This window comes from Paroedura picta, chromosome 4 (assembly GCF_049243985.1).
Source record: "Paroedura picta isolate Pp20150507F chromosome 4, Ppicta_v3.0, whole genome shotgun sequence".
Taxonomy (NCBI): Eukaryota; Metazoa; Chordata; class Lepidosauria; order Squamata; family Gekkonidae; genus Paroedura; species Paroedura picta.
The window spans coordinates 138,854,577-138,868,659 of record NC_135372.1 but is presented as its reverse complement, the minus strand read 5'-3'; positions in this window follow the sequence as shown (position 1 = coordinate 138,868,659).

Genomic DNA, 14,083 nt, shown 5'->3' with positions numbered 1-14,083 from the left:
CCACTCTACGGATTTCCTTAAAATTTACACCGGGCCACAGGGACAGATGTCTTACAAATCTTAAAATCAGTCGAGGCAAAAAAAGAATGCTTGTGGCTAATTCTCACATAATATTTCCATAAATACCTGCAAAGTTTCTTTATTTGTTTTAGAAGAGCTGTTTTTGTATACCCTGCTTTTCACTACTTGAAGGCATCTCAAAGTGACTTACAGCCACCTACCCTTCCTCTCCCCATCACAAATGCCCTGTGAGGCAGGAAGGGATGAGAGAGCTCAGGGAGAACTGTGGCTGGCTCCAGGTCACTCAACTGGCTGCATGTGGAGGAGGAGTGAGGAATCAAACCTGGATCTCCAGATTAGGGGCTACTGCTCTTAACCACGATACCTCATTGGCCAAACTCACTTTACTCATTTCAATACTGCCTTATATCCATGTTGCTCTCAAGATGTCACACATCGCAAATACACAAATTTACTATATTTAAATATGGATTTGCATGTTCAAAAATTTGAGTGCTCATAATTTAATGATGGAGCAAATGTGTGCTTCTCCCAGGAAATCTCTATATTTGCCATGTATGACCTAGCAACCAATAGGAGTGGAGACATGGCTGGGGCACTACCAGCAAAGCATGACATCACTTCTGAGGAATTCTTGAAAATAATGTCATACCTTTCTAGGAATCACCAGATACTTTATGGTAAATCATAGAGTTTCCACCAATTCCTAGAGAGAATTGACATCACTTCTGGTTTGTTCTCAGAATTGATGTCATGCTGTTACCCAATGATTATTTCTCTCCTGAAAGTCACAGCAGTGGAGGCGGGGAAACATGAACTGGGACTGAGAGCTCGATGTATATGGGAGTTATTTGAAAATGTTCTTTCCTGGAGCATCTAGCTCTTCTGCAACACATCTCTCTGTGCACAAAAATAGACTCACGTGCAACATTCAGTGCTATGTGTTCAGTTAGTCAGTCTGTAAGACTGCACAACCGGAGATTCTGCCAAAATGTTTCCAAGATGTAGTTGCCAGAGGAGGCTCAAGTAGAGAGCCAGCTTGGTGTAGTGGGTAAGAGCACCGACTTCTAATCTGGCGAACTGGGTTTGATTCCGTGCTCCTCCCCATTTGGGTGACTTTGAGCTCGCTACAGCACTGATGAAACTGTGCTGACCAAGCAGTAAGATCAGGGCTCTCTCAGCCTCACCTCCCTCACAAGGTATCTGTTCTGGGGAGAGGAAAGGGAAGGTGATTGTAAGCTGCTTTGAGAATCCTTCGGGTAGAGAAAAGCAGCATATAAGAACCAACTCTTCTTCTTCTTCTTCTTCTTCTTCTTCAGTAATCTCAGGGCTCTCTCAGCCTCGCCTCCCTCACAGGGTGTCTGCTGTGTGGAGAGGAAAGGGAAGGCGAATGTAAGCTGCTTTGAGACTCCTTCAGGTAGAGAAAAGTGGCATATAAGAACCAACTCTTCGTCTTCAGTAATATCAGGGCTCTCTCAGCCTCACCTCCCTCACAGGGTGTCTGCTGTGTGGAGAGGAAAGGGAAGGCGAATGTAAGCTGCTTTGAGACTCCTTCAGGTAGAGAAAAGCGGCACATAAGAACCAACTCTTCTTCTTCTAGATCAGCCCCAGGAGCGCACCGCTGTGAAACTGCTTGCCCACACCCGCTCTGCCTTTATAAAGCCTAACCTTTCCTCCTCCTCCTCCTCCTCCTCCTGTTTCAAAAGTTCGAAACATCTTTTGTATTCCAAAAGGCCAAAGGGCCAAAGTTTGCCTTTTAATTAAAATGCATATTCCGTAATTAAAGGCCCCATAACACATGAAGGGCATTCATTGAAATACGATGGGTGACATAGTCATTACCCCGCTGTTAATTACTAATTAATGAAGCTATTTCAATTAATAGCTTCCCCACTGTCACTCTCACTTTGACAGGGGCTCCGTGCTGTGGAGTGGCGGCAGAATCACAGACCATCATAACTCCTGGAACATCACCAAAAGGCCTCTGTTGAATATTCATGTCGGAGGACTTTAACACTTTTCAATTAAACATAATAAAGCAAAATCTCCGTCAAATGTGTATATCAAACATGTGTCATCGCTTCTCTCTCCCCCCTCTCCTTCTCCTTCTCCTCCCGCCTGCCCTCTTTTCCTCTGGCTTTCCCCTGGCTTCTCAAAAATAAGTCGAAGGGAGGAAGGAGGGGGGGGGGATGTTCTGTCCTCACCCCCGTTGGCACCTCGGGCAGGAATGTGATATATCAGCAGTGCTCCGAACATGTTGTGCGCTGCCACGCAGGGACGCAGTTGGGCAAAGACAGCAATTGGTTGCAAACATGCCCCACACGGTCCCGTCTCTTTTCCTTTCCACTTACAGCCTCAGCCTCTCCTCGCTTGACTTCAGAAAGGCTTAATCTTAGTTTGTTTGGTTGTTTACACATCTAAACGGTTACGGTTTATGCCTTAGCGGAATTCACACCTTTCCTTTTCGCCCTATGGAGGAACAAAGACAATTCTTTGGTGTGGCAGAACAGGGCCCTCTGCCCCTCCAGGGCCTATTCCGCCTCGCCCTCCGAGACATCTGGGCACCCGGGCAATCCATGATGGGGTGGCTAAAGGTGCCACTGGACTCGGATTTTGTTTTGTTGTTCGTCTTACTTCCAGTTTGAGAGGGCCAGTTTTGTGTCTTGGTTAGGAGTGTGGACTTCTAATCTGGCAAGCCCTGTTTGATTCCACGCTCCCCCACATGCAGCCAGCTGGATGACCTTGGGCTAGTCACAGCACTGATAAAGCTGTTCTGACCAAGCAGTAATATCAGGGCCCTCTTAGGAGAGGAAAGGGAAGGTGATTGTAAGTTGCTTTGAGACTCTGGGTAGAGAAAAGTGGCATATAAGAACCAACTCTTAGGGCCATTCCGCACAAGGACCAATGTTGCCAATTACTTTCACAAAGCGGAAACGCTATTTTAAATAGTGGAATCTCGGCGTTCCGCATACCTTCATTTGTAGTGGAATCCAGTAGCGTTTCATTCGTTCCCCACAGGTTTCCGGTCTCGCAGGAATCGCTAGAAAGGAAGCAATTTTTTTCTGTGCTTGGTCCCGCCCCTGGTCGTCAATCAAACGGAACAGCCAATAGGTGGTTGTTATCATGCTCCCGAAAAGTCCCTTTCCCTTTAAGCACAGGTTTAAAAAAAAAAACACAAACACACACGTTGCAACGAATATGCGTTGATTCGTTGCAATGGAGAGATCTGAGCTGCCGATTCATCGTTACCACACTTCCCCGAGTGGGGAAAAAATCCCCCCCCGCACGGGTGTGATTTTTGGCCGAAATTAAAGCGAACTGGCGAAGAGGGGACTGTGTTGTGCTTGGGGACTTAGGGGAGCTTTAAAGCACTTCTGTGGAGGGACTGTAGCTGGAGAAGCCTCACTGGGTGAATGAAGCCTCACTGGTTTGTTGCTTTCCCCGCTCTGAGGGGGAAAAAATGGCAATCGCTTTGCCAGAAGTCCGGAGGAGAGAGCCAGGGGGAGGGACTTCGTTGCAACCGCTACATTGAGAACGCAAAGGTCTTTTTCGCAAGTGTTGCAGGTTGTTGGCAAGAGTGTAGCGATTTTCTGAGGGTGAATCCACTTTTCCCGATTCCCCGAAAATCGCTACAACGCAGCGATTTTGCCACTAGTATTGCAGGAGTGTTGCAGATTGCTCACGACGTCATGCATAACGCAGTTTTAGTGGCGAAAACAAAATGTAAGACTAGTGCTATATTAAAGTCGTGCGGAATGGTCCTTAGTCTTCTTCAGTAATCTCAGGGCTCTCTCGGCCTCACCTCCCTCACAGGGTGTCTGTTGTGGGGAGAGGAAGAGAAGGTCAATGTAAGCTGCTTTGAGACTCCTTCGGGTAGAGAAAAGCGGCATATAAGGATCAACTCTTCTTCAGTAATCTCAGGGCTCTCTCAGCCTCACCTCCCTCCCAGGGTGACTATTGTGGGGAGAGGAAGAGAAGGTAAATGTAAGCTGCTTTGAGACTCCTTCGGGTAGAGAAAAGCGGCATATAAGGATCAACTCTTCTTCTTCAGTAATCTCAGGGCTCTCTCAGCCTCACCTCCCTCCCAGGGTGACTATTGTGGGGAGAGGAAAGGGAAGGTGACTGTAAGCCACTTTGAGCCTCCTTCAGGTAGTGAAAAGCGGCAAATAAATACCAACTCCTCTTCTTGAATGGGAGACCCCCAAGGAACATCGGGGACATGAAACAGAGGAAGCCAACAGCAAACCACTTCTGACCGTCTCTCTCCTTGAAAACCATACAAGGTCCACCCTTGTTCCTGTGAAAGAGGGACAGAAAGTCCCTGACAGTTGCTTCCGAAGAGGACTGATGCATGTAAATTGCATGAAATGCATTGCATGCACCTCCAAACGGAACCCATCAAGCCTCTTTTCCCTTCTTGCCTGTTCCATTAACTCCAATCCAAACATCTCTGATTTACATCCCAGATCCTTTCTGTGCCAGATCCTTTCTTCGCCCTCATTCTCTTGAGCCTTGCACCTTATGGTAGGAAACTTAAGTGATTTGCCATGGTTCGTCAGCATGCCACATGTGTCTCGTCACACCCAAATGCTCGACAGTCTCTCCTTTCCTCCATTTAGGCGTTTCAGAGAAGCCCTTCTCCAATGGATGAACCACAATGTACGCTAAATCCCCTCCTCCCCCCCACCCCCACTTTGGGGGATGTGAATTATCTGGTCTCCAAGGTCTTAATTAGGCCCCAGCCCTGGCTTGACTCGAACTCTCCTGAGATATACTTTGTCCGTTCTGGTCAATTATAATCTGGGATTTGATCATGCAGAAAACGAAGCCCAGGGGAAGCGGGTTTAGTTACACTCCGCCGTTAACCTCAGATGTGTTTTTCAGAGCCACGAATGGCTCCAGCAACTTCCCACCCTTATCTGGCAAGCTAACAAGGCCTTGATAGGGCTAGATTGGACAGGAAGCAACTAACCGAGCTAATTAACTTCCCGGGTCCTTATTTGGGTATGATACCGTTCGGCTGGCTGCCTCCCACAGCGATTGTCATAATCTCAGGATCGGGTTTCCCCCTCGTTGCTGGGAAGCTGCGTTTGTTGGCAGGGGCTCATGGGAATTGTAGTCCATGAACATCTGGAGGACCACAGGTTGACTACCGCTGCTGCAGAGAAAATGCCCTCATATTCCCACACATGACGCTGGACAAGCTGGCCTGAAGGCGTCTCCAGCCGCCTTACAATCACTTTCCCTTCCTCTCCCCACAACACTCATCCTGTAAGGTAGGCGAGGCCGAGAGAGCCCTGACAGAAATGCTTGGTGGGAACAGCTGTAATAGGAACATGACCACTCCTAGGTCACCCAGCTGCCTGCATGTGGAGTAGCAGGGGATCAAGATCTTCAGTACTACAGAACCGCCTGGGGCATAAAAAATATATTTTTAAGAATGTTGAATTGCATTGCATTTTTAAAAATAAATTTAAAAACAAAACAAAGCAGGCTCAAGCTACCGCACAGCACAGTGGAATCTTGTTACTCCGGCTCCCATGTGGGAGAAAAAATCCAGGATGAATTGAGGTACACCAGGCAAACTGCTCCCCCATGTAGTAGCAGGAAGGACACGCAGTAACGGGTTTAAACTACAAGTACAACGATATAGGCTAGATGTCAGGAAAAGATTTTTCACAGTCAGAGCAGTTCAGCAGTGGAATAGGCTGCCTAAGGAGGTGGTGAGCTCCCCCTCACTGGCAGTCTTCAAGCAAAGGTTGGATACACACTTTTCTTGGATGCTTTAGGATGCTCTGGGCTGATCCTGCGTTGAGCAGGGGGTTGGACTAGATGGCCTGTATGGCCCCTTCCAACTCTATGATTCTATGATTCTATGATTCTATGAAGAAGTGGAGACAACCTGCCCTGGCTCAGGCATGAGGAGACAGCCCACTGTGGACCCCCCCCCCCCCCCGTGCGTCTTCCTGCCACCTGCTCCTCTGCAGCATCAACGGCGGCTGCAGGTAAGTCTTGGCTGCTTTTTGTATTTGTAACTGAGTTTGAGCATATTGACCTCTGATGATGATCTCACCGATGCAAATGTGTTAGGTCAAAGTCATCGCACAATTGGTGCACCTGTGAGACTCATCTGTGTGTGACCTATCAATAAAAGAAGTGTTCCCCTTTTATGTTTTTTTTTTAATAATTTAAATTACTTTAATCTCTGGGGAAAGACACAGAACCAAAAGCAACAGAATGAGTCTGGGATTCCTTTGCGCTCCGTACTCTGTGGGAGAGGAGTTTCATTTGAACATTTCATTAAAAGAGGGGGAAATCTGCTGCCGCTGATCCTTTTAAACGCCAAAGTTGCCCGTTAATCAAAATCAATTTTCATATCGAGCAGGGGAAAGTAATCCGGCCGGTTGGCTGTCAGTATCCGATGTCGGCCTCACTTTCCCGCACCCTCTTCATCCCTCCTGATCCTTGAATGCATTCTTGCCTCGAGTTCTGGGTATTATTAGTTTTCTGCGCTCCGTAAATCTGGTATTAAAGGCAGCTCCTCAATTGGAGAATGCAGATTTCACTGTTATTAAATGTGCGATGAGAAGCAATCTGACAATACAAAATGGCTTCCCCTTAATCTAATAAATCTGACTGGCTAAGATTTTTTTTTTAAATGTAACAAAAACCTTAATCTTATGCACAGAAACAATCTAATTTCGGGGTGTGGGGGTGGGGAGAGAAATCCTGAGTTTAGAATAAAATGCCCATAGAGGTTGTCATGGTCACACATCTCTTCTGAAGAAGGGGATGCTTAGGGCTGATCCTGCGTTGAGCAGGGGGTTGGACTAGATGGCCTGTATGGCCCCTTCCAACTCTATGATTCTAGGATTCTAGGATTCTATGGCCTGTGTGGCCCCTTCCAACTCTATGATTCTATGATTCTATGGCCTGTATGGCCCCTTCCAACTCTATGATTCTATGATTCTATGGCCTGTATGGCCCCTTCCACCTCTATGATTCTATGATTCTATGGCCTGTATGGCCCCTTCCAACTCTATGATGCTAAGAAGGTATTGTACCTTCTGGGGCCAACCTGAGATTCTGCAGGATTCTCGAGTTATACCACGACAGTCAGAAAGATGGAAATTTGGGCAGGCAGAGCGGGGTGATGAATCCGTTCCTTCCTTCCACTTCCCCCTTGTAATTCTCCCCAACCTTTGTTGCTTTTCTCTACAACATCCCAAACCCATGTCCAGATTTCCGCTGGGAAAAATAAAAAAATGGGTCAAGTGAAGAGGCATGCCAACCTCCAGGGGGCAGCAAGACATCAACAAGGGGGTTGCACAGTGCGGGAATATAACACAGCCTTTCTCAACTTTTTTTGCCGTGGAAAAAACTCAGAAGGGGCACGATCGTGTAGAACAGGGGTAGTCAAACTGCGGGCCTCCAGATGTCCATGGACTACAATTCCCAGGAGCCCCTGCCAGCGTTGGCAGGGGCTCCTGGGAATTGTAGTCCATGGACATCTGGAGGCCCGCAGTTTGACTACCCCTGGATATGGTTGGGAAGCAGAGCTGTGGACACGCCCACCTGGGGCCCCTCCCCTTCCCACCCCCTTCAGGCCGTTTGGGGAGGGGTGGGTGGGTTGACATGACCATATATGGCCATATCTATAAATGTTTACCATTTTTTTAAATATAAAAGAAATAACTAACTCCCACCCATTCAGGAAACCATGGTCAAGAAAGCCTGGTATAGCACACACACACACACACACACACAAAAACAGAAATCACTGGGCAAAAACACTGTGTATGATTTCTATTTTTGTGACAAACCTTTTTGATTTCTGATTTTGAATTTATCATACTACTGTATCTTCCAGCAGGAGCTGGAAGCAAGGCAGCTCCCACCGGACTGTGAAGGCGGTGGTTTCATTTTGATTAACCCAGTTGAACCCAGTTGGGTGGGCAGGCCTCTGGGAGAAGGTGGGGGGACATGGGCACATCTGTTGGTGGAACACCCCACAAGGCATCTTCAACAAAGTACATCCACTTCCTGTGGAAGCTCCCTTAAGCCTGCCGATAAAACTACTTTATTTGTCTCTACGGCGAGCTGTGAGCCTGCTCAACACTCTGCTAGCGCCAGCGTGGTGTGGTGGTCAAGAGCAGTGGCTTCTAATCTGGCGAGCCGGGCTTGATTCACCGATCCCCCACATGGAGCCAGCTGGGCGACCTTGGGCTAGTCACAGCCCTGATAGTGCTGATCTGACTGAGCAGTGATATCAGGGCTCTCTCAGCCTCCCCTCCCTCACAGGGTGTCTGTTGTGGGGAGAGGAAAGGGAAGGTGATTGTAAGCTGCTTTGAGACTTTTGAGGGTAGAGAAAAAGCGGCATATAAGAACCAACTCTTCTTCTTCAGTAATATCAGGGCTCTCTCAGCCTCACCTCCCTCACAGGGTGTCTGTTGTGGGGAGAGGAAAGGGAAGGTGATTGTAAGCTGCTTTGAGACTTTTGAGGGTAGAGAAAAAGCGGCATATAAGAACCAACTCTTCTTCTTCAGTAATATCAGGGCTCTCTCAGCCTCACCTCCCTCACAGGGTGTCTGTTGTGGGGAGAGGAAAGGGAAGGTGAATGGAAGCCCCTTTGAGACTTCTGCAGGTAGAGAAAAGTGACTTATAAGAACCAACTCTTCTTCTTCTTCAGTAATATCAGGGCTCTCTCAGCCTCACCCACCTCACAGGGTGTCTGCTGTGGGGAGAGGAAAGGGAAGGCAATGGGAAGCCGCTTTGAGACTCCTTCAGGCACTGAAAAGCAGGGTATAAAAACCAACTCTTCTTTTTCTAGCGCCATCCTCTAAAACTGATTGTCCCTCTCCAAAGAAGGGTTCCATCCTGCTCCTTAAAATCTTCCCACAGAGCCCACAAGCAATGCTTATGCTCTTCCATTGAGCTGCCAACACCAGGGGTCTTCCATGCAGGTCTTGATCTCACCATCCATATTACTGTAAGCTGTGTTAGCAATTCGTTACACCCGATCCCTTTCCTGTGAGCACAACTGCGTAAAAGAGCAGGCGCCATTCCTTTAGCGCAGGGGTAGTCAACCTGTGGTCCTCCAGATGTTCATGGACTACAATTCCCCTGAGCCCCTGCCAGCAAACGCTGGCAGGGGCTCATGGGAATTGTAGTCCATGAACATCTGGAGGACCACAGGTTGACTACCCCTGCTTTAGCGGGACTTGTAACTGCTGCAGAGCATTGTTTGTTTGGAAGCGTTCCCCAAGTGGGGCTTCACTCTGAATTTTGGAAAGGCTTGCAGTTCTTCCCCACGACAGAGACTCTTCCTCACTCTGATCAGCTCTACCAGACACTGGAGAGATGAAAAATTAATGTGTAGGGTTTTTTTAAAAAAAATAGGAGACATGATGGGGGAGGGGAGGGAATCAACATGAAAGGAGGTTAACAGCTGCACTGAGCCAACCATGGAGGATCCCCTGCCAACAGCTGCCTGTTTTGCTATTCATGAGGATTCAGGACTGGTTCCGGTGGCTTTGTAATATTTTATACAGAAAGTCATAACGCACATAATTGCTACATGTGTACGTTTGCACCATCTCCCAAGATTATAATTCTCTCTCTCTCTCTCCCCTTTTCTCCCCTTCTTGGAATTAAAAGCCATTTGTTAAAAGAGATGTTAAAGCATTACTAAACATCTCAAGATCTTGCACTGAGGAAGAAGAAGAAGAAGAGTTGGTTCTTATATGCCGCTTTTCCCTACCCGAAGGAGGCTCAAAGTGGCTTACAGTCGCCTTCCCTTTCCTCTCCCCACAACAGACACCCTGTGGGGTGGGTGAGGCTGAGAGAGCCCTGATATCACTGCCCGGTCAGAACAGTTTTATCAGTGCTGTGTGGAGCCCAAGGTCACCCAGCTGGTTGCATGTGGGGGAGCGCAGAATCGAACCTGGCATGCCAGATTAGAAGTCCGCACTCCTAACCACTACACCAAACTGGCTCTCACAAGACCAGGTAAATCTGTGCTGTAAATCTGACAGCACAAGACCAGGTAAATCTGCATTGTTAGCATGGCCAATCATTTCTGCATGATTCACAAGCCCCAAGTCTCCAGAGAGCTCTGCTTGGGAATCCTTGGCGTAGACAATATCGGGGAAGGTGGAAGAAGAGTGATTCAATAGAAGGCGGCCTTCACATGTTCTACAACCACAGAAGTGACTGCATTTTTAGAACGTCTCCTCCACACCCACCCCAAGAGGCACCAGAAAGTACTTTGAATGTAAAATATGTCACAATTCCTCATTTAATGTCCAAACTTAGTGTTGATAGCTCCAGGTTGGGAAATAACTGTAGATTTGGAGAGGAGCCTGTTCAGGGTGGGATGGGGGGAGAGAATATCACTCAGAAGCGATGGAAAGCCATACAGTCTGCCTTCTGTATGTCATTCAGAGAGGTGTAGTGGTTAAAAGCAGCAGACTGTAATCAGGGGAAACGGGTTTGATTCCCCACTCCTCCTCCACATAAGGTCTCCCGGGTGACCTTGGGCTGGTCACAGTTCTCTCCAAACTCTCCCAGTCCCACCTACCTTACAAGAGGCCTGTCGTGGGTGTTAGAAAATGCGAGAATTGTAGTGTGCATGCTTCAGCAGTATATATGAAGATCCTATAGGGCATATCTGGGGAGGCTTGTAGTTAGCATGGTTAGATTAGGAATTTCCTGGTCTTTTTCAACTAATCTCCTGTAATGTCTTGCTCCTTTGATTGCCTCCAGAAGACAATCAGTTAATCAGTTAAACTGTTAGGACTCTTCATTAATCAGTTAAACTGTTAGGACTCTCTCTCTCTCCTATCTCTTTCTTTACAAAATTGGTTCTCTACTCAGTAAAACTATTCTTTCAGAAGCTGGTGCTCAGCTCCTCCTTTGAATGTGTTAACTCGGCCAGCAGTGGGAAAGGGAAGGGAAGACAATGGTAAGCCAATGGGAGGCTCTTTAAGGTAAAAGAAAGTGAGGTGTAAAAGCTCTTTTTCAGACGACAGAGATCTGTTTCCTTTAAGAAAGACAGCTGTTTTCCCCTGTTTCCATTTCCCACCCATCTTTGGGACTTTCATAGAATCATAGAATTGGAAGGGGCCATACAGGCCATCTAGTCCAACCCCCTGCTCAACGCAGGATCAGCCCTAAGCATCCTAAAGCATCCAAGAAAAGTGTGTATCCAACCTTTGCTTGAAGACTGCCAGTGAGGGGGAGCTCACCACCTCCTTAGGCAGCCTATTCCACTGCTGAACTACTCTGAAATTCTTTTCCTGATATCTAGCCTATATCGTTGTACTTGAAGTTTAAACCCATTACTGCGTGTCCTCTCCTCTGCAGCCAGCAGAAACAGCATCCTGCCCTCCTCCAAGTGACAACCTTTCAAATACTTAAAGAGGGCTATCATGTCCCCTCTCAGCCTCCTTTTCTCCAGGCTGAACATTCCCAAGCCCCTCAACCTATCTTCATAGGGCTTGGTCCCTTTCCCAACCCAACTGGCAAGCTTGTTCCCAGGCTTGCTGAAAGTTTTCTGAGAATTACTGCACCATGTCCTGGGAACAAACCAGAGAATCGCGCGAACGGCTTAACTGCAGTGAAAAATTTCACAAGCTCAGAGCTGTCTTCCTCAGCTGCTTCGCCTGTAATTAAATATGACACATACAGAGAGGAGAGGTGTCACGAGCCATTCATTTTGATTTGGCTGCCATGGACTAACAGGCCTAGCCCACTTCCACTTTTGCGACCTCCAAGTTTACAGAACAAGGGATGCTTGGATGCTTTAGGATGCTTTGGGCTGATCCTGCATTGAGCAGAGGGTTGGACTAGATGGCCTGTATGGCCCCTTCCAACTCTATGATTCTGTGATTCTGTAAGGGAGACGAGTTTGTCCACAGCGGGAAGAAGAAGAAGAGGGGAGGGGGATGTTTACGGAAATGTTTGCTACTAAGCAACATCCCTCTGAGCGCTCTCAAGAAATGCCACCGAAGATACAAACGGGCTGGAAAGGTTGACTTTTTTCCTTCTGCACTGAACCGTTTTCAGGGCCTTTCAGAACGGAGGCAAGAGGCTCCCTCTGTTGGAATCCAGTTGTACTGAGGAGCTAATTTTTTCCACGAAAAAAGACTTGCATGGCGGCACCCCTCCTATCACACGGGATTGTTGCTCCAGCGTGCGATAGCACCAAGCGTCTTCTTCACCTGCTGGGCATCAGGTCCACTGCCTCTGCAGCTGGAGCCTCACCCGTGTGCATTGTAAGGGTACGAGAGCGTGTCCTCGTTCAGCTGAAGATGGGAAGGCAAAATAAAATGGCCCTATGAGATTTTTCTTGGGGGAAAGACAGCGTTGTGAGTTAGTTTTTTCCACCGAATATCTCCTGAGACTCCTTCGGGGAGAGAAAAGTGGCATATAAGAACCATCTCTTCCTCTTCTTTTTTTTTTTTTTTTTTGCTGGATAACTCTCTTCTTCTTCTTCTTCTTCTTCTTCTTCTTCTTCTTCTTCTTCTTCTTCTTCTTCTTCTTCTTCTTCTTCTTCTTCTTCTTCTTCTTCTTCTTCTTCTTCTTCTTCTTCTTCTTCTTCTTCTTCTTCTTCTTCTTCTTCTTCTTCTTCTTCTTCTTCTTCTTCTTCTTCTTCTTCTTCTTCTTCTTCTTCTTCTTCTTCTTCTTCTTCTTCTTCTTCTTCTTCTTCTTCTTCTTCTTCTTCTTCTTCTTCTTCTTCTTCTTCTTCTTCTTCTTCTTCTTCTTCTTCTTCTTCTTCCTTGTTTACTGTGATTAGTTGGATCTGTGTTATATTTTTATGTCTGGGGTTTTAATGGGGGTTTTATTGGGATTTTATTCAGACTATTGTAACTCGCCATGAGCCAATTGGGAGTGGTGGGTAATAAATTGAAATAACAACAGCAACGACAACAACAGTGTGGGTTGAAATGCCCAACAGTGCTGCTTGTGCTGCATTGACATGGATACAGGCCAATGACCCTCCCTCCCCTGCTTCCCCCTCCCCATGGAGCAGGGTAGCTCACATCCTGAGTAGAATATAACTGCTAGAATCTTCAAATGGGGAATGGGGAACCCCAAGACCCTGTGTGGCACCAGAGTGATGCTGAGCAGGGCTACCTGTGTTAAGGAGACGTGCTCAGCGGTGTGCCATAGGTCTCCCATCCACAGACACTCCGAAAGGACCTTTCACTTAGAATGAGGACTCTTCGTTCGAGAATGGTCACGCACAACGGCAAGAGGAGGCACAGCATAAATAGTACAAATATACCAAAAAAGTCACATGACACGTCAATACTTTGTTTGCGTCGGGTTTTTTGCAAATGACGTTCCCTTCACTCATGAAGGGATGGAGGCCAAAGCTTCTGTAATTAATTTAGCATAAGGCCAAATGTGGTGTAGAAGATATTCTTCTGCTAGGTATGCCAGCCTCTGGATGGGACCTGACAATTTTAGCTCATCTCCATACTAAAGAGATCAGTCTCCCTGGAGAAAATGGCTGATGTGAGGCGTGGGCTGAGGTCCCTCCCCACTCCTGGCTCCACCCACCCCAAGATTCCAGGTATTTACTAACCAAGAGCTGGGAACCCTACTCCTGCCAAAAGGGGTGGAGCTTGGTGGTGGGGGGCTGCCACTCCCTTCCTCCCCCTCTTGCAGAGAAAGTACAGAGGACAAGACAGAGTAGACTAGAACTAGAAAGGTTAGAGGACTATTGTTTTCCTTCCAATGTCACCCTTTCCTTATTTATTCAAGTAAAGCCTTATTTCTTAGAAGCTAAGCAGTAAAGGCAGGGTGAAGGTGCGAAAGGAGGATGAAGTGTGAGTGGTGATGTCACTTCCTGTGACATGTCACTTCCAGGGGGCGTGGCAGGGAGGCATAGCCAGCTGACATCTTTTCCAGAGTCCTTGATACCTGGACATTTATTTCAGGGTCTCCTCCTCAGTCAAAAGGTTGAAAAAGGCTGGTTTAATCAAACTGGGTTGGAATGCTAATTCTTTTAACACAACCTCAAATACCAAACGTAACTCTTAAATTTTAAAAAAGT